A 20307-nucleotide genomic window follows, 5' to 3' on the forward strand; every position below is an offset into this window, starting at 1 on the left:
ATAACTATTTTTTATCGATACTTAGAGTAAAGATATTTTGTCCCATGCTTTATCGTACGACTTTTTGATTATTTAAATATATTGCAATAAAAAATAGTCGAATCGCGCAGGTCAGAGTAATTAACATAACGATAAGCTCTGCGATATTTTAATCCTTTATTAAATAATAGATCTATAATTTAAAAAAAAATATTTCTATAATTTAATATTTCGCTTGTATCATAATATGCAAAATAATTTCGGCTGCGAATTATCAACAACATGGTATACGGCCTTGTCAGCGTAAACAATAGCGCGCTATTGTGTTTCGGCTTTGTTATTATTCGCACAGCGATACTTCAATAATATTTAACAGTGGGAGAGAAGCGCTGTTTTGAATTCCTTTCTCGCTTAATCTTACTTCTTATCATTCGCACGACAACACTTGAATAGTGATATAGTAGTTTGAGGCGCTCCGTTAAATTCCTTTTCTAAACGCGATCGCGATAAATATCGGGAAACAATTTGATATAATTAATATATAATTCTCTCTCTCTTTCTCTCTCTTTCTTTCTTTCTCTCTTTCTCTCTTTCTCTCTAAGCAACAATTATTTCTTTAAAAATACTTAAAATTAAATATATTTTGTCCGCTTTATCGTTTGACTTTTCGACGATCTAAATATGATTCATATTGGGAACGCGTAATTAAATAAACGAATCGTAGGATTGAGTAATTAACTTAACGAAAAGCTTTCACATCTATCGATTAATCAATAATTAATCTATGATTTAAAATACTTATTTAATTTAATATTCCACGTATATATATATATATTATATAGCAGGGACATGCACCAACCGATCCTTTTACCGGTCGAGGCACCGAAAAATGTATCTAACCATGTAGTTCCGCGTACTTTAAAATGAATCTAGATGGCGCTACTGTACAATTTAGAAAAACAGCGACATGGCCTCTCTCAGACTTTTCTCCGGGAGTAGTATTTCTGATAGAAAAAGAAAGACATAGAATCCGTCTTTTTCTATTTTACAGCCGATCGGTATGCTTAAAAAGTTTATCGTATGATAAACGTAATATTTTATCCTTTCGCGTTCGGCTAGTGTAAAAGCGATCTATACTTTTCACATTCCATGACGGAAATCGAAACCGCGGTATCGAGCGCCCTCCTCGCGAACGTGAGAAACGAGCATTAGCGGTGAATGGGGGGGGGGGGATACTCGGAGTATCGGTGGTGGTGGCGCGACGGTCGTTTTAGACGATAGGGGTGGCGCGCGAGCGCGAGCGCCATCTGGCTGTTCAGTACCCGGCCATCCTCGGTGCAACCCCGTAGTGTGACTCGCGCTCGCGGCTACCGGATTATCGCGGCTAGTTTTGCGAGACCCGAGGATTGAGACAGTGTGCATACCGTGCCTTAATACAGTGATCAGTGTATGCCTTGAACGCTACGCGACAAAAAGGTAATTATCGTCAGCGACGGCCGCTCTTTCCTCTCTTTCTCTCTCTCTCTCTCTCTCTCCCCCTCTCTCTTTTTCTTTCGCTTTCAAAAACGAGTCTCGAGGAACGAACGAAGAGTGGAGTATAAAGGGATGATGAACGGCGGCGGAAACGACGTATAGAGGAGAAGGTGGAGCGCGAGGGAAGTGGCGGCCGTCGCGTTTAAGGATATCGCTCTTCTCGACGAGACGAGACGGACACGCGAGTCCGCCGCGAATCGATCCGTCCGCCTCTGCCGCCCCACGATACCATGTCGCGCGGATAGAGAAAAAGCGACCAAGTGCAACCGAAAATTTACTCGTGCCCCTCCCCCCCTCCCCTATATCCTCGTCTCGTCCCCTACGCCCGTTCTTTTTCCCCCTTCGAGCGTTTCTCCTCGGATCGTTCGCGATCGTAAACCGTCGATGCGATTCGCCCTTCGGGGGAATCCTCATCGTTCGCTCGAGTACGCTCGGGGCGCCTATCGTTCTCTCTCTCGCTCTCTCTCGCGCGCGCGCGCGAAAATCTTTGCGGGCGAGACGTCCTCGGCGACGTTCGGTCATCGCGTTTGAAAAACGTGGGCCGTTCTCGTCGACGCTCGGCCCACGTCGAGTCTGCCTCCCCGATTGATCGTCGTATTGATGAAGCCCCGCGAGACGCGGCGAGGGACACGAGGGTCGCGCGTCATCGTGCCTTATCGCGCCTTTATCGCTACCGAGAGGTCAGATTTCTGCGAGTGCCTCGAACGGTGCAGTTACAGGTGAGTGCGCGCTCGAACGATGACAAGTATATCCGGTTAGTTTCCGACGTCGCAACATATCGCGGATATACGTCGGAGATGAACGTCTGGTGATTTTGCCGGTGCATGCGCCGTGTCGTCAGGATTCTGTACGAATGCGTCATAGGAGAACGAACGAGTTTGAATCTCTTCGGGAAATTCGATCGCGTCTTTATTTCACCCCGGGCTCTGAAATAAGCGATGAAGATCGTACCGAGGTAACAGGAGAATTTTTTTTTTTTTTTTTACGGCGAGATCGATAATTATCGTGATTTTCTTTCGCTCTATCTTTCCTTCTCTCTCTTACAAGCATTACGTCATGTACGTCCGCGTGTTTTTTTTTTTTTTGGTCGCGATAAAAATAATCTTTCTATCGACGTGACTCCCATTTGACGTTTCTCGTCTGACGATTAATCGAAACGAGACTTCGTCCGAGTACAATGTCGAAGTTAGGAAACGAAATAAGTCGAATGGCGGGTTACTTTGCTTTAGCTTTCAGCAAAACGATAAGAGGGTAGGTAAGGGAATAATTTGCTGCTTGGTTTCGTCCGCCCCTTATTGTTACACCGAAGTAAATGGAGCGTCACATCGCGAATACGGAACGTCGAGAAAAGCGAATTACTCGTTTATTTCCCCCTCGAAGAACATGATAGAATAAAAAAGATAACTGTCTCTCGTTGTTTGATCCGTCTCTTGTACTACTGTAGCTTTGTATACTACTTGTATTCTCGGTTTAATATCGAATCTCTTTTTACGCGAGGTCGGTAGCAAAGGTGAATTAATTTGAATAGCACAATGCTTTTTTATCTTATCGAAAAGTTAATATACGAAAGCAAAGTAAGAAACTTCTCCTCTCCCAGACTTTTTAATCCCTCGATTAATCCGATATTACAAGTTTGCGGGCGCGTACGAAGCTAATAGAGATGCAATTCAAGTAGCACACATTACTCGTTTATCTTCTCCTTTATCGAGCAAGATAAGCAAATTACTCGCTCTTTGACTTACCATCCCCTTACTAGAATCGGTGCATAAACTCCACGTTAATACACGTCGAATACGCACAGAGTCGATGGAGAAAGAGAAGTCGAGAGCGCGCGGTCGCCTTATCCGTTTACCTCTTCTACTGATCTTTCTCGAACGAGATAGGCGAAACTCGCACAGCTTGCTTTTCTCTTTTCGAATAAATAACGTCGAATATTAGTCCCAATATATGCAAAGTCGAGGGAGGGGTAAATCAAGCAGTGTTTTGTTCGATTTTCTCCACCATTCTATTTTGAATAAGACACTGCATAAGGCGCTACTCGATTACTACTACTAGCTTTCCCTCGCATTCGACTTGTTAATCGTTGATACGTCCGCAGGATGTCTACTCCCTGGAGAAACCTGTAAATCTAAGATTCTCAGGGATTTATTTTTGTATTTGGAAAAATCAGGAAATTCTTATGAAATTTTATTGGAACTCGGGGAATTTTTTAAAACATTTTCTCTTTGATAATTTTGTTCATATTGGAAACAGTTGGCAAGCCGAGTAAATTACGCGTTTAAAATATGATATAAAATGTATTATAATAAAATTTGCGCATAATTACCGACTCTTCATTGCCTTCCCTCACCTTTATTTGAAATATACAGGGTGTCCCCAATTTAAATGGCGAAACTTCAAAAGCGTGTGGGGATCGAAAAACTAAGACGAGGACTTTCCGTCTTACCTTTTCGGTCCCCTACACGCTCCTAAAGTTTTGCCATTTAAATTGGGGACACCCTATATATTATACATATATATATATATATTTTTGTTTGTTTGTTTCTATATTCAATGTCTTGATAAAATATTAAATATGTAATACATATTCTTTATTGATAAAACTTCTAGTAATGAAAAAATAAAAATGTTACGGAAATGAAAAATGCTTATCTTACTCGAAAATTAATTCAGTTTTTTTTTTCCCAGTGCATTTACAAATCTAGCACTTGAAAGTTAAAAGGCCTCCCGTTTTTCCTTGATATGCGTGAAAAATATTGGAAAAAGATGAAAAAGATTATTTTAGAAAGTTGCATAAAAAAAGAATCTTTAAAATATTTTCTTCACCTGGTACTTTGCGCAAAAATAAAATCAGAGAATTTTGAGGGAATTTCTTTTTACAAGATTGATTTGAGTAGACATCCCCTAGTACGTTTCTTGACGATGTTTCGCCCGTCGTCCTTCATCGCGAATACGTACACGGAGAAAGATACGAACATGCACATGTATACGCACGCATGCGAGCACGTATACATATACATATATAAATGACCGATCGATTTTCCGTTCCCGATTCCGCGGCGCCCGTCGCATGCAACGATCGGCGGCGAACCGAATACACTTATACACATACACGCGCGCGCGCGCGTGGGAGACTCATGCGGGTTTCTGTGTCGTTTCTTACATAGGTCTCTCACGTTGACGAGCGTCTACGATAGAGTCGTGATGCAAACGTTCGTAGCTATAGTTGCGAGCGATTAGCTACGATCCTGAAGAACCGGGACGTGGAATATAGGTATGTAACAGTTGTCGTAAAACACACCAACAAACACGCTGTCTTGCTTTATCTTCCTATCGGATAGCGTCCTATGTCGAAACGACCCGAATCTGTCCAAGAGCGACCGTGAAGAAAGGATGAGATTAATTGGCGAGCAATTGGACTTTGCTAAGATAAGAAAGCAAGGGGTGTCTCGTGAATCTTCAAAAAATAGATATTTTTTTCCTTTGACAAAATCTCCGAAAATGCATCGTTTTTTTTTAGAGATATCCCAATTTTTAATACGCCAATACAGGGTATATTTCCCTAAAGCAATAAGTACGTTGAAATATTTTTCGCGAATAACATGATAATACACACGATAATGAAACACTGGAATAAGGAGGAGAAATTAAAAATTATATAAATAACGTTCGGAAAGCGCACTTGCTGCCATAAGAAAATTTTATTTTGACTCAAAAATAAAATTTCTTCAAGCGTTTTATTGTAAAAATGTAAATACTATATATATATATATATATATATAGATTAAATTATAACCGAATTACCAATATTTTTACATGAAGAATCAAGAAATAAATTAGCATTGTATTGGTGTATTTAAAAAACGAGATATCTCGAAAAAGATGCATTTCCATAAATTTTGCCGGAGGAAAAAGATGCTGATTTTTTAACAAGAAATACTTTACTGTACTTTACTTACATGAGACCTTATACAGAAATATTATATCAATATTTTTCGATTGATCCAAATCTCGTGCAAGATACTCGTACAAGAATGTGTTTTCGATAAGAATTCGATTTAATTCAATAAATTGTATCTTTTAATTTTTCAAATAATCGATGTATCCGACTTTTCCAAAGGATACTGATCTTTAAATATATATTGAATTACAAATTATGTATAGAGATTAATAGATCAATATAAAAAAATAGCGGATCGAAAATATTTAACGTTCGCTCTTTATGTACGTGTAGTTAATCGAACACGAGGATTTATGAAGATTTAATTGCTGTCGGTGCTATCCTCTTGCTGTCTCTTTTTTTAATACATCATATATATATATATCTTATCCAGGCTGTTTGTCGATCATCCAATCTTGATGAAGGCAAGACATCCCCTAATGAGTGTATAATCAAGTTTAATTGATGCTTTGTAGGACTTAATATGAAGTAGGCAAATTGGTGAATAAGGAATTTGAAACTTAATGTTATAATGAATTAAATCCGTCATGTTTCGGCGATAATGTGTTTCGCACGACGATAAGAAAATTTTTAAATGAATGAAAAAGCTTTGCCTGATCATATACAGTTATGAGATTCTTCTCAAGATTCTCGGTTTTTTCTCGGCTTTATAAGCTTTTTAAATTAAATATTATTCGTATAATTTTTCTTTTTTTTTTTAAGCATCAATTTCGTGAATTATATCGTGTCGTGTGCGAAACACATAACAGTTAGCTTTTGCATAAATTCACCTGTAATCTTTAATTATTCGACTGCTACTATGTTGCCATTTGAATCGTTATCGAAATAAATATACACGCGAGAGTTTAACACACTGGATAACAATTTTCGAAGAGAATAAATTCGCGAACGTGTTGCATACAACGGAGAGTTTTAATCGGTGAACAAAATCCGTCAGTGAGAGATTAACGAGGATCACTGTCGGTGAATAAAATCCTTCCGTGCGACATTCTGCCACTGACAAATGATGATGAGGAAGCTCTGACTTTTTCGAAGGATTTAATTTCGACGTGAAATTTCCCAACGGATATATATGTATAATATCATATACATATATCGCATAATAAAACTACACTCGGCTATAAACGGCTTGCGAAAGGACTCGAGTAAAATACCGATACCGTTGGAAAACCATTTGAAACCTCGATTCGAGAACGCGGGGAGAGAAGAAAAACTAGCGTTTTCGCGACCGATTGCTGATTGGAAATATTCGACATTCGTCGAAGTGACTTCCCGTCGATTCCCTTCGACGTATCTGTTTTTTTGCGGCCTGTCACCGACAGGCGCTCATGGAATATTAGGCGTTCGTGAATTTTCGAATAACTCAACGGGGCGAGTTGTATATATTGTATATTATATCTATATCGTGGCACCGAAGAGAGGATGCGTTCACCTCCGCAGAACCGTACGTCTCTAATCTCGTCGATCTTAACGTCCGCGCGAAAAAAGCCCGATCTTAACAGCCCCTTGAGCGTTCGTTTATCTCCGCAGAAGCCGTATTTCAGAAGCGAGTAAAATAAATGGTGGCCGCAAGAGCGCGTCTCTCTCTTGCTGTCGCTCGTGTTTCTCCCTTTGGATTTTAACCGCTCTTGTGAATTCTTTCCATTAATTCTTCACCGCAAGTAAAAGAAGACTCTGTGGAAGACATCGGACAGAGCGGTAAAAGAGACGTCACGCGTGACGGCGTTTTTTTTCTCTCTCTCTCTTTTTTTTTTACCACAGGATAGCGTCTCGCTCTTGAAATAGCTTGACGAAGAATGTTATTGCATACTCGATGCATTTATTCGGATTCCGTATCGTTGCGATCTTCGTATCGGTGTTGGAAAAAAAAGAAACGACATATATGCGCCATTTTGTACCCATTACTCGAAACACGCGCGAACTTTAGCTATTTCGATTACGTGCCTCTAACTTTAATCGCTTCACCTTTGAAAAGACTAGAACCTCGATATTATAATATTTCCTCTGAATGGCAGGAATCCACCAGGGTGAACGGCTTTGATAAACAGCTTGCGCAAATAAAAATAGAAATCGTATAAATGCGAGAGAAGATAAAATTTTTTACGATATTCGCGAAATGTGTATATGCGCATACATATATATTGTCCTCGTGTACGCGCTTACTAGGGCTCTAGAAAAAAGGGTAGGGGGTGGTGGGACAAGAAGTTATCGTAAAAATTTCGCATTCCTCGTTTGACCCCGACCTCGTTCGGAATGGCGGACAAGTATCGCTGGAGACTCTCCGCATCTAGTTTGCATCGCCTTTGCATTTCTTCGCGGGAAAACATCGTTAGAAGTGTGTCGCGTTGAAAGACAGACAAAGATGGAGAGAGAATGAGAGCGAAAGAGAGAGGGAGGGAGGGAGAGAGAGAGAGAGAGATTGAGCTTCACTTTGTATACGTTACCGCTAAAAATACGCAATGGTAGATAGGACAGGGCCGTTGGGGATGGAGCTGGGGTGGCGTCGCTGTATCTCGCCGCTAAAGCGGATGCCGCGTGCATCGGGCATTGTCAATAACGTCGACAAGATGCGACCGACTAACAATATACGTTACGACGCGCTAAAAACGGTAGCCGTGGTAGATGGTTTTAATCCGCTAGTCCTCCCCGCTCTCGAATAGGGAATCGCATACGGATGCGCGAAGCGCGTATAATAAGAAAGATTAACACGAGAAATAAAGCGAGGATATTGGATAAATAGCATCCCTTAAATAGTCTCGCAGATTCTCTCGTTCAGATAAATCTGCGAAAGATAAAAATCTCCAATTAAAATATTAAAAGATAAAATTAAAAAAAAAAAATATATATATATATATATATTTTTTTTAAATACATGTAACAGATATTTCTTTTTATACGATTCTTCTTTTATATTTTACTTGTCATATGGGATTCTGAATACTCTTTACCTCTCAATTTTTGGGTGAACAGATAATCGAATTGATGATTTATAGCAACATTTTATATCTCTGCTTTTATATTCTTTTACTTCGCGTGTAAATCCGGCGCCGTCTCGAAGATTATAACGCGAAAATTACAATTTCGCGGAAAAATATTCTCGCCAATATGTATATATATGTATTAATACTGCGGTGTCGTTAATTACTTCACCCTTTATTTTAACGAGTTTATTCGCATGCTAAATAAATAATTCGCTCGCGTTTTTACTATATGTATAAGATTATATTCGCGTAAATAAAACAGCAGTTCGAAAACTAGTATATTTTCGATAAGTTCAATTCTCTCGATACTGCAAAAATACGAGAGGATGTATCGTCATATGTCTTTATTGTCAATATAGAAGATTATTCTATGCATCCGTTCAAATGCATCGTTCTCTTTTTTTTTTTTTTTTTGTGAATTTCTACGTTTTAAAGAATACAGATAAAAAACGTCAAGAAAATTGCATACATATAGAAAATTTAAAAGACATTCTCTATTAACGAGTTAGATTTATATAATATAAGAATTTCAACTACTCGGACAAAAGCTATCGTATTCTTCCGTAATTTCGTCGACTTTATATTATGAGAATAAAAAGAATGCGAAACGGCCGAGTGATTAAAATCCTTCGTTTTTTATTTCGATGCTCGAGGTGTTTCCGCTCGCCGGAGCGTAAACGCAATATGAGAATAGGGCTAAGGGGGTGAGGGTGGGGGTGGGGGGGAGGATGTCTCGTCGTTTTCCCCCCGCGATTCGTAGATGTGAATCATCAGTCTGGTATCGATGTTCGATATGGCCAGGGACGTGTTAAAGCATTAGCTACACAGGGGCCGTAATCGAGGGTGGTGTATGGGAAGGGGAAGAATTTTAGAGTCCAGATGATAGACATTAATAATGTATTGTATAGTTAGTAATATAGTGGGCTGGAATTTTGTTGCAACTGATCATTCGGTAATTGTCCGCGTCAATACTGAATGTGCACATGCGATATTTATGTAATTTAATAAAATTGATTGCAGTCAAATAACTCACGCACCATTCTCTCTCTCTCTCTCTCTCTCTCTCTCTCTGGCTTCGTATATACATTTTAATTTAGTACAAGAATTTTATTAAAATCAATTATCAGTTATATATGAAATTTCAATATGAATTACGGAAAATTGAACACGCAATTATAAGGACATAAATCCGAACGAAAAATAATCATCGACAATACGTGTAAAAGATGATTATCGAGAATATTTGATACGAATTTATCGCGTGTCCGTAAGATAGTACACATGTTTCAATACGGCAACAAATTCAATCTTTCACTTCTTCTGATTCGTCATGTTCTCGTGACGAGAGGAAAATGGGAAGACGGGGGAGAAGGCGTAGACGTCGTAAGAGTCACCGTATCAATACGCGCGATAATTAAAGCGGCAAGAATTTCGTTCGATCAACGTGTCGACGCGAGGCACGACCTAATATCCAGCGCGAAATTCGGATGCTAAAAATAGAAAAGCGTTTACCCGTCCATTGAGATTCCAGATCGATCGATCGCCATCGTGGCGCATCGTGGCGCGTAACGTCGACGACGGATAACCGACATTTACATGGTTTGAATTTGGTTTTTTCAAAGAGACCGCCGGTTGTATCGATCTGTTGACCGTTGACGACGACGGCGAGCCGAATGACAAACGAGAAACTCAAGGAGAGTGTAACTGTCGCACCGCTATTACAAGCCATGCGTTACGTGTGTGTAAAAAGTATCGGGTTGTCTTTTAAATCTGGAAACTTCGAACTTGCGCGCCGCGATTTCCACTTAACGTCGCTTTAAATGATTTAAAATCGATGCGAAGGATAAATTTCCAAATCGAAGAGGACACTCGTCTATTCGTGGAAGAGATAATGGGCTAATATATATAGTCTTCTCGGAATGGATTCTCTTCCATCTCGAAGAAATGACTTAATCTTCCATAATGTTAATATCATCATCTTGCTAACATCAATTATTATATGCAATATTCGATACACGATAATTCCTATATTTCAACGATACATATATAATTCCAATTCAATATATAAGACATTTTCATATCTACATAATTTCTAAAGCAAAAATAAAATCCCATGATCCTTTCAAGTGTTAATAAATTATGTTAATAATATATATATTAAGTAGTAAAAATGTATATACATTTCTATAAGATTAACATTTTTAAAGGATTATACGTTCTCGGTAAAAAATTAAAATGTGTAGTAGAAAAGTTTTACTTATTTCTTGATAATTAACATTTAATCAAATTTAGATATGTATAATTGAATTATTGACATTCTGCCAAATTGAAAATCGCGGCTAAAGTTATGTTTTCTGGAATTAAATATGGAAAATATAAAAAATTTCTTCTCTCATTTTTTTTTTCTTTTTCTTCTCCCCCCCCCCTCTCTCTCTCTCTCTCTTCTCTTCTCTTCTATTATCTCTTTCTTCCTTTTATTATTATTTATCTCTTTAATTTGTACCCGACTGTCGGCGATATCTCACGTGCTGCGTATGAAGCCTGCCCATAATTTGTCGCGACAATATATCCGTCAGACTGGGATGGGAGAGGCGGGGGGGGGGGGGGGGGGGGAGCGATCTTCTAAATTAAATCCATTAGATCCGTAGCGTTATTACCGGAGATCCGATACTCTATGAGGCTCCATAAAACTCTACGAGTTGACTCAATGGTATAGTTACTGTGGGGTGAAATAGACTTTTGGCATCATTAGTTTAGGATTTAGGGGTATAATGAAATTACTTATTTTTAATGGATTTTAATTGCATTGTATCTCTTTCTTTCTCTAAACAAAAATTGTGCTTAAGACTAAATTGCCGGGATATGTACCTAACATCGAGAAATAAAATTAATTTGATTAACGAGTTGGTGGGGGAAAAAAAAAAAATTGAGATTTAAATTGACATCGGAAAAATATTTTTCCTACGGCTAAAAAAAAAATATCCGACTATCCCGAATATTCATGTGATCACACGCACATCCGTCTATCTCTGAAAAATAAATATATTTTTAATATATGTATTTGTTTTTTTCTTATAGGAGCAAAATAGCCCGCGAAACTTGTTTGACGCGGAGGCAAAAATAGACTCAGTTAAAACTCAGATTCCAATAATCCATATTATTTCATTGAATTAGCGCATATGAAATCGTCTAAAGTCTTTGCCTTTGCTTGTCGAGTTGACTAATTACGATTACCACTCTCTCCCTCGCGCGAACTCTTTCTCTTTGATAAATCAAAGTTCTTCTTCGGTAGGATAACGAGCATAAAATTATAGACCATTCACCTCGCACGATCGCGGAATTGATCCGATTCTCCGAACCGTCTCCCTCCCCCCCCCTCTCTCTCTCCCTCTCTCCCTTTCCCCCTTTCCCTTCCTCCCCATCCCTCTCGAGCGTCCTCTTTTTAATTGAATCGGATTATGGAAACGCGTCGGGCATTTCAAACGTCGCCGTCATGGCGAGTGTCAATAATCTTAAGTGGCCATGAGAAGCGGGTTTATTTGAAATTCATTGGATTTGTGGAAATCCAAGGAGCTAACCGCGACTTTTTACAGAATCGCAATGCGGAGAATCGAGATTGGGTGGGGGGAGGTGGGGGTGAAGGTGGGGGGAGGAATGGGGATCGTGTAATAAGGAAAAACTATACGGTGAGAAACTTCGTCCCGCGCAACATACGTCAATCTATAGCTTCACTTATTCATTATTGCATAAATTCGGCTTTTGTCAAAAGAGAACGATGTGTATATCCACATCCCTATGATAGAGAATAAAAATGGATATGACACGGATGATTTTGATTTTTGCAAAAAAAAAGAGAGAGAGAGAGAGAGAGAGAGAGCGATATTCTTCTCAAAGCGCAGCTCTTTTAACGAGAGATTTCAGTTGTTTTTTTTTTATTATTATTATTATTAAAAAAACTAGATGGTATATTCGATCGCCTTTTTATATCGCAAGCTTTTTTAGCATTGCAAAATGCACGATAGAATGATAAAAGGAAAAAAATAAATAAATAAACAACCATGAGCGTTCAGCGGGAGAAACCGATGATTGATTATCAGCTTGTAATCCAGTCTCTATAATTCCAGTCTAATTTGTTCGGTCAGCAACGTATACGCTAATTAAGTTTTATTGTTGTTTAGCTGTTGTATAACTGTTGTCTCTGCGGGTAAAATAAAATACGCATGTTATCACAACGACACGAGAGAGAGAGAGAGAGACAGAGAGAGAGAGAGAGAGAGAGAGAGCGAAGCGAATATAAAAAAGGGCTTCATTTTGTAAAATTTCAATTTCAATTTAAGACTAAATTGAAATCTCGTTTCAAGGATTAAAAGTTACGACACAGATAATGATGACCGTTTAATTTTTATTAAAAACTAAACGATTTTCAGCTTTGGCGAGGAATCGGTAAATGGATGGATGGTTAATGTGCGCGAATAACATACGGATAGAGGCAAACAATTGATGTTTTATATAAGAACCTCCCTTATCGTCTCCCATTGTACATACAATACATCGCAATTGTGTAATTCGCATAATTCATACGTACGACAAAATCGAAAACAATGCGATTGCAATTACGTCTTACGGATAGCCAGCAAGAGGGATGTTTCTGTATCGCTAAAGTAACATCTCATAAAGCGTATTGTGTACATTGGCTCGAAATCAAACGCTTATGAATTTACATTATCCGAGGCTCCACGGCTATTCAGATATGTAACAGATATATCGACATATAAAATATCAATACTTTAGTTCATCGACATCTTGGAAGGTGTCAATATTTTACACGGATATCTTGAACATGTCGATGATTTTAATAGCGTGTTCCTGTGTATCAATATTTTACAATGTCGGTTGTATTTCCATTGTCGTTATTACGTAAAATACTATCGAGACGCGAACGTTATGGAATCATTAATTCACTGATCGTAAAAATGTATAAAATTTGCGATATTAGATTGCGATTGCTATCACAGAATAGAGAACATTTTAATGACGCTGTGAGTTCCCTAAATACGTAAACGCTACTTGTAAATTTATCGCTGACGAGTTTCAAATCGAATCAACGTCTAAAATTACCATTTATCGATTAAATCCTACGTGTGAAATGCCAATTTATATTCCTCGTCATCGGTGCTCTAATATATTAAAGCTTCGCGGAACGAGAGACGCAAGTCGGGTCGCCATCGCGTAAAAAAGGGTTTTGGCGTTTCTTCCACGCGATCGACGACGACGGTCGTTATAGATGGTTTCGGGACAGACTACGCCTGCAACGCGAGGAAGATACCCGCGCGCGGAAAACGCAGACGAATCTGCGACACGAGCCGCGACGATCGATCGGAGCCGCACGACACTTCGGTCGGATGCCTCTTTGCGCGCGCCATTGTTCGCGCGCTTTCGAAAAGAGAGAGAGAGAGAGAGAGAGAGAGAGAGAGAGAAAAAGGATCGTTCTCCTCCACCAAAGGTCTTTTATTTCTAAAAACGATCCTTCATCCGCGTTTTTTTTTTCTTTTCTAACAAGCCTGATACGACGACAATGAACGTACGTCGCGGCGCGGCGGGATTCAAAATGTGCCGATTGTATCTGTTGGTGCCAGTGACCCCCTATTGATTCCACGCTCAGCGAAGCACAGACCAGACCCTCTCGTTCCCACTTCGCCGCTCTCTTTCGCCCCTAGCCACCCTCCCGTTTCCTCCACCGTTCGACCACCCTCTACGGCGGCCCCTCAACGGCCCTCTGCCCTCTCGCTCACCCTTACACGCTTATACATGCGCGATATACCGCGGTATAATGTCCCACGCGAGCAAGCCCGACACCCTGTAGCGGCTCCCAAGCCGACTAACCAACCAACCAACCAACCGACCGACCTAGGCGAAAATAATTTTACCTTTGTCACGAAGAGAGTGGCACTGCACAAAATGCTCAGCCTACCTGCGGTCTCTCATGCGGCAGATATTCCGTAGATCGGAATAATATAGCTAAACTTTTCTCCTCTGACAATGCAGGCGAAATTACAATATATCGACGTTAACGATATATTAATGTTACGGTAGATTAAGTGTGTTTCCTTTTCTCTTCGCGAGATCGAAACATTCGAAAAAGCGGCAGAAACTTCGAATTAAAATCTCGAAATTTCTAAAAGATCTGTATAAAAATGTCTTTTCATAGATTTAACAAGATTGTGAGTTTCGATCGTCTTATCGGCACTCGTTATTCTACGGAAGCTATTAATTTCGTTATCGAGTTTGTGGTACTTTTAGCTAAGAAGGCGCGCTTACGAACGTACGGAATGCCTTCGAAATAAGTAGCCGAGAATGTAATCTTTGATCAATTTAGAAAGTACCCAGTGGCCCCTTTCACGGTTTCTTTAAAATTAACCCTTCGCACTCCCTTTTACATCTCTCGCGCGATAATCATCAATAAATTCTATACTTATTTACATTTATATCGAAAACATTTTGCGCTTTTATATTTAATTATTTATTATGTTTATTTATTTATTTATTTATTTTTTATTATAATGAATAGAAGTTAATTAAATATCTTAATTACCAGATGTAAAATTAATTTCGTTAAAATCTTAAACTTCACATTACGTGAAAGATAAAAGTCCATTATGTATTCGTATCTCTGAAATTTTACAGAAATTTATGTTGAATTGATTTTAATATCTATTTATATAGTTTTTTTTTTTTTTTTTTTATGGAACTTTGTAGATCATGTAAAATACACAATTGCATGCGCGCACAATTTAGAAAAAAAGAAAAATCTTCGATTATAAAATTCTCTATTTATTAAATATCTCCTTTCTCTTTTTCTTCATCCTTTAATTTCATATCGCGCGAAATATTCTTTATTATTTATTTCGGTCAAAATCTTGGAAGGGGTACGCGCTCGTTTTCGCCGAACGAGCATGCCTCTTTAAGAGTTATGAGAAATTTGTTTGCCCAATAGAAAGCGTCTGTGATAGAGTTCGAAAACAGGAGCAAGTCGATATTCGCGGTAGTTTCAATGAAAAATCGCACGACGAAGAGTTACCGGGACAGCCAGTCTATACGTATGCCATTGTCCCCGGCCAGTTCTAAACCTGCGTTAAACGATAGATCGTAGATTAATGGCTACGGTAAACCACGTTGAAAATGGTGGAAGCGAGAAAGCGAGACCGTTCGTAGAGAGTGCATTCCCGTATTTTTAAAGTAAACCTGTCAGCGTCTCGCTGCCGTTTCGGATCTTTATTACGGCAACTATTGGTCTATAAATTTAAGTAGAACTACTCGATTACTATTTTTTATGTTTCTACAGCAGTCTCTAAAAGCTTGCCGAAATAGCCGAAAAGATGACATGTCGAATATGTCGAAATTTTATGTTACAAGCATAACAATTTCGTAGACATGCGATTACATACAATAGGAGATGATGAGACGCTAGATAGGCGAACGAGATTGCGGACGTTTGTCTCCGTGTAAAATCAGCTTTACACGTGTAATCTTCCTCCATTCTAGTAGGCGATCACATGTCCCATCATATTCATGATTCATTGAGATCCCATTGTTACACGAGAGGCTGTTAACGTCGTCGCGATACGTTTTCGCGCCAAGTAAGCGAGCATACTTTTATCACTGTCGGAGAATGGAATGTTCTCATATCCCTAAGTCCTAACGTGCATAAAGTCTAGATTCTATGGCACGAATTACAACGCTATTTGGGCCAACGTATATATACTGCTCGCGTGCTTCTGTAATTCCGATTGTTTCACAACGTCGTCCAAGGAGGAGCCCATTTCCTTTCTTTTTATCAAGTCTGCGGAAAAAGGATTTTCATGTAGAATATAAATATCGCATGTCGAATTCCTTCATATATTTCGCTCTTTATATTATTGCATTGTAAAGTCTTATAGTTATTTACATAAAGGATCGTGCTTCTTTCACAACAGAAATGTCTATAAAGATACCAAGCTATCCTTATTTTTGTCCGACAGTTCTTTTACCAATATCTGATCTCTCTCTCTCTCTCTCTCTCTCTCTCTCTCTCTGATAAAATTATACTATACTTCTTTTGATATGTAAGACATCATAATAACTTAACGAGATATCCTAGGATATACTTTATATACAAATAAAATTGATGAGAGAACGTAACGTGCCCGGGCATTTTCCCAAATTATTATTCCGAGAAAAACGTGATAGGGGTCATCTTCCCTATTATATGTTCTCATATATTCGCAAAAATGTTTCCGTGTGAACATATATATATATATAAAATTTATATTATAATTTAAGTTATATATGTTAATAATGCATTTTAATAACAATGTTTTCTATTATATTATGTAGATTTCCTCTTTGTATGCGCGTGCTTTTCTACATTCAATGTAAAAATTTGCAAGCCACGCCGGGATTACAACGGGTATTGCATATAATGGGAACGGTTTGATTTTCATCGATTTGCAAGTGGTCACATGAAATTGCCCCATACCGATGAACGGGAGAATGCGTTATATTATGTCGGTCGCGAGCGCGAAAGGATAAATCGAGTTCATTTAGGCCGGTTCTATACAATAAATCGTATGTCGTTAGCCGTAAACAAATTGACCACAGTCAATTTTTTTTGTTGGAATTATGGACTGTGATTGGTCAATCCCCTTACGACGATTAACGACATACGACTTATTGTAGAACCGGCCTTAAGCGAGACCAATAACGCGCCTGTTCCCGCCTGGAAACGGTGCCCCGCGTTCCTTGCACAAGCTACGTGCTTCCGCAGCGGAGTCGATATATCGCAGGGTTACAATGTACTAACGAATACAGGGGGGAGGGGGAGGGATGGGGAGGGGAGGGGTCATTCGCTCTTTTATCCCGCTTTAATTCAGCGCTGACTCATGCGTCACACGTGAATTAAAATCCGCGTGGCGAATGACTCATATTCATGTGCGTATAGTATCCTCTGCCTGTGTCATCGCTTCCGGTGTCATAAATCACAGGATACGTTCTCGAAAATTGAGCGTCTATTGCGATATATTTTCAAAATCGTGCTGCCAATCAGACGCGCGCGCGCGCGCGCGAAATAATTATTTAAATAATAAAGTTTAAATAAAATATTTATTTTATTTTAAAAATTATTTTTATTTTAAATTATTACGTTAAAAGATATTTCTTATATTTTCTTCAAAGAGATGATGGACGACAGTGTGATGACAGATGCTCACAGAAGCACATAGAAGATATTTATTTGAAATTATTAATTGAGATAATAATTTTAAAAGATGGGTGAGGGAGGGGGAGAGAGAATTATTATCAGACATTTTAATTGTTGAAAAATATTTGAAATTTTCAAATTCGCAAAGATTATTCTAGGTATAATTTCTTGCGTTATTGCTTGAAATATTTATATTAAATAAATGTCTTATCTCTTTCGATGAGAGAATTTCTCGAATTGGGATTTATATTCGTCTGTTTATCGATCTTAGAATAATGTATGAAGCCTTTTTTGTATAGGAGAAAATTGAGATTAGGGACGAGATTACAGGCATTTCGGTCCACTCAGTTTGATATCATTTGACTCATAGTTGTTTTATTGTATATGAAGGTGAATGTCATAATTTGACAGTTACATATACATTTCGCGAAAAACGAATAACTGTGGGTCTCAAATGATACCGAGCCAACTGAATGGAGGATCTATACTCCTTCTTTTCACCTAATATCATAACTCTCTTTATCCCTGTTTCGCGTATCTGGATAATGCGAGAAAAATTGAATACGTCAAAATTATATTGGATTCGACTATCGATAGGGAAGAAAAATGGGCGAAATAATATTGGAAATAGAGAATAGAAATATTTAAGAAAGTATGTTTCAGAGGAGAGAAATAAATAGAATGAGTGTAAATATCGTGATAACAGCATATAAATGTGCAATATTATTATTTGTATATTATAATGAGAGAAATAATTTAATCGATATTGCTTAAAGTTTGTAAAGAAAGTTTGAGAAATGCGTATTAAAAAATATTTACTTCTGATTTGTAAAATTAAATTAGATATTTTAAATAAGATTTTAATTAACACTCTGATTAATTATTACTTTTGCAATCTAATCATTTATAAGACTCGTATTAGAATATATTTTTTCTTAAATATTTCTATATTTTATATTTTAAATATTATATTTCGCCCATTTCTCTCTCTCTCTCTCTCTCTCTGCTCCCGATCGATAATCGAATTCAATATAATTTTGACATATTCAATTTTCGATATTCGTCGAGATACGTGAAACAGACGAGTAATTTTCATTCTGAGTTCTCTTATCGAAAAATAAGATATTTATTTATAAGCGCAACTCTCTCGCAATCGAGATTTTCCCGAGGATGGAAGAAACTCCGAACCCCGAAGTATTCCTGTTTACTCACTATCTCTCAAATTGAATTCGCAATTCTCTTATATAGGAACTTAAAACGCGTAACGCTCCTCTCTTGGGTTCCCTCAAGACGGATTCGAGTTAACATAACTCTACAGCGGAGACGGTCGACGTCGCGTCGGCTGCATAGAATTTCCATAAGTACCGTGCGGCAAAAGTGGTGTTAATTAAAAGCGTAAAGTTCATCGCGCCCGTACTCGACGAGACTTTGCTTACAGATCGGAGTTACTGCATAACAATAAATTCCGGTGTAAGAAAGTTCGCGGCGTACGGTGGTCGGTTGGTTGGGTATTATAATGGCTCGCGCGACCGGGTAATAACTCGAGTTTCGGAATAACCGTTTGCTCTCGCAAATTCCGCAAGAGGAAGAAGCTCTGCCGGCGAAGTACAAATATATATATATGCATGCATACATGTGTATGTGAGTGTATACAGGGTGTTCCCAATTTAAATGGCGAAACTTCAAGCGTGTAGGGGACCGAAAAACTGAGACGAGAAGTCCTTTAGAGGTTTGCTCGTTTTTGCTCCATTTTAGAGAAAATCGCAAAAATTCAATCTCTCATTGTCAGTTGCTCTCTCGAGTCGATTGGCACCGAATAAACTTTCCGCTTCAAGGTTTCTTACATATGTAAACACTTGACGTTATCCTTTACGGTGCCAATCGATTCGAGAGAGCAATTAAGAGACCGAATCATAGATGCGGTGCATCAAATATCACTAGAAGAATGTCTAGCTGCGATTAATGAGGTCAGTGCTAGATATGTAATGCTTGCATTGCTGCGAGAGGGCAACATTTTGAACAATATCTGCATTAAAGAGATGATAACGTAAATAAAATGTAAATAAATAATTAAAAGAACGAAAACTTTTGTTGTTTCTTTTTTTGTGATTCTCTCCAAAATGGAGCAAAAACGAGCAAATCTCTAAAGGACTTTCCGTCTTTCGGTCCCCTACACGCTCCTAAAGTTTTGCCATTTAAATTGGGGACACCTTGTATATGCGCGCGCAAACTTGTCAAATGAAAGAATACTCGCGAGAGGCGGCAGGTTGTCACACAAATAGAGATGATTAACGCTCTTGACGCGTCAATCTTCTCGGAAGCTCTTCCTTTGTGTAAGATCGCTATTTTATACGATAATACAAACACCGTTGGATAAAAGTAGACAGAGAAAAGTATTTTCCATACTCTCGCGGAATTTTTTAATAATATCTATTATAAAATTATTATGAATAATTTAAGATATATGTATATAAATAATCAGGTGTATATATACGTGTATATGTGAATGTGTAAAATATTTTTTGCGAGAAATTTAATACACGTATTATCATATCGATAGAAAGAAAAATATTCCGCATATCGAAATTAATATCTTTCACGAAATGTAATATCGCATA

At 38.3% G+C, this 20307-nt stretch overlaps 1 protein-coding gene across 6 annotated transcripts in view; it reads left to right on the plus strand.

Annotated features, from left to right (window-relative positions):
• Nucleotides 1–1315: 1315 nt before the first annotated feature.
• LOC138936763 (uncharacterized) overlaps nucleotides 1316–20307 on the plus strand; it is a 40822-nt gene continuing 21830 nt past the window's right edge. For all 6 annotated transcript variants that reach the window (XM_070302383.1, XM_070302384.1, XM_070302385.1 and 3 more), the window contains exon 1: nucleotides 1316–1455. The gene's annotated coding sequence lies outside the window, so the exon portion shown is untranslated. The remainder of the gene's footprint in view (nucleotides 1456–20307) is intronic.

This window comes from Polyergus mexicanus, unplaced genomic scaffold, assembly GCF_030449975.1.
Source record: "Polyergus mexicanus isolate NDT 795.1 unplaced genomic scaffold, iyPolMexi1.0 SCAF_10, whole genome shotgun sequence".
NCBI lineage: Eukaryota > Metazoa > Arthropoda > Insecta > Hymenoptera > Formicidae > Polyergus > Polyergus mexicanus.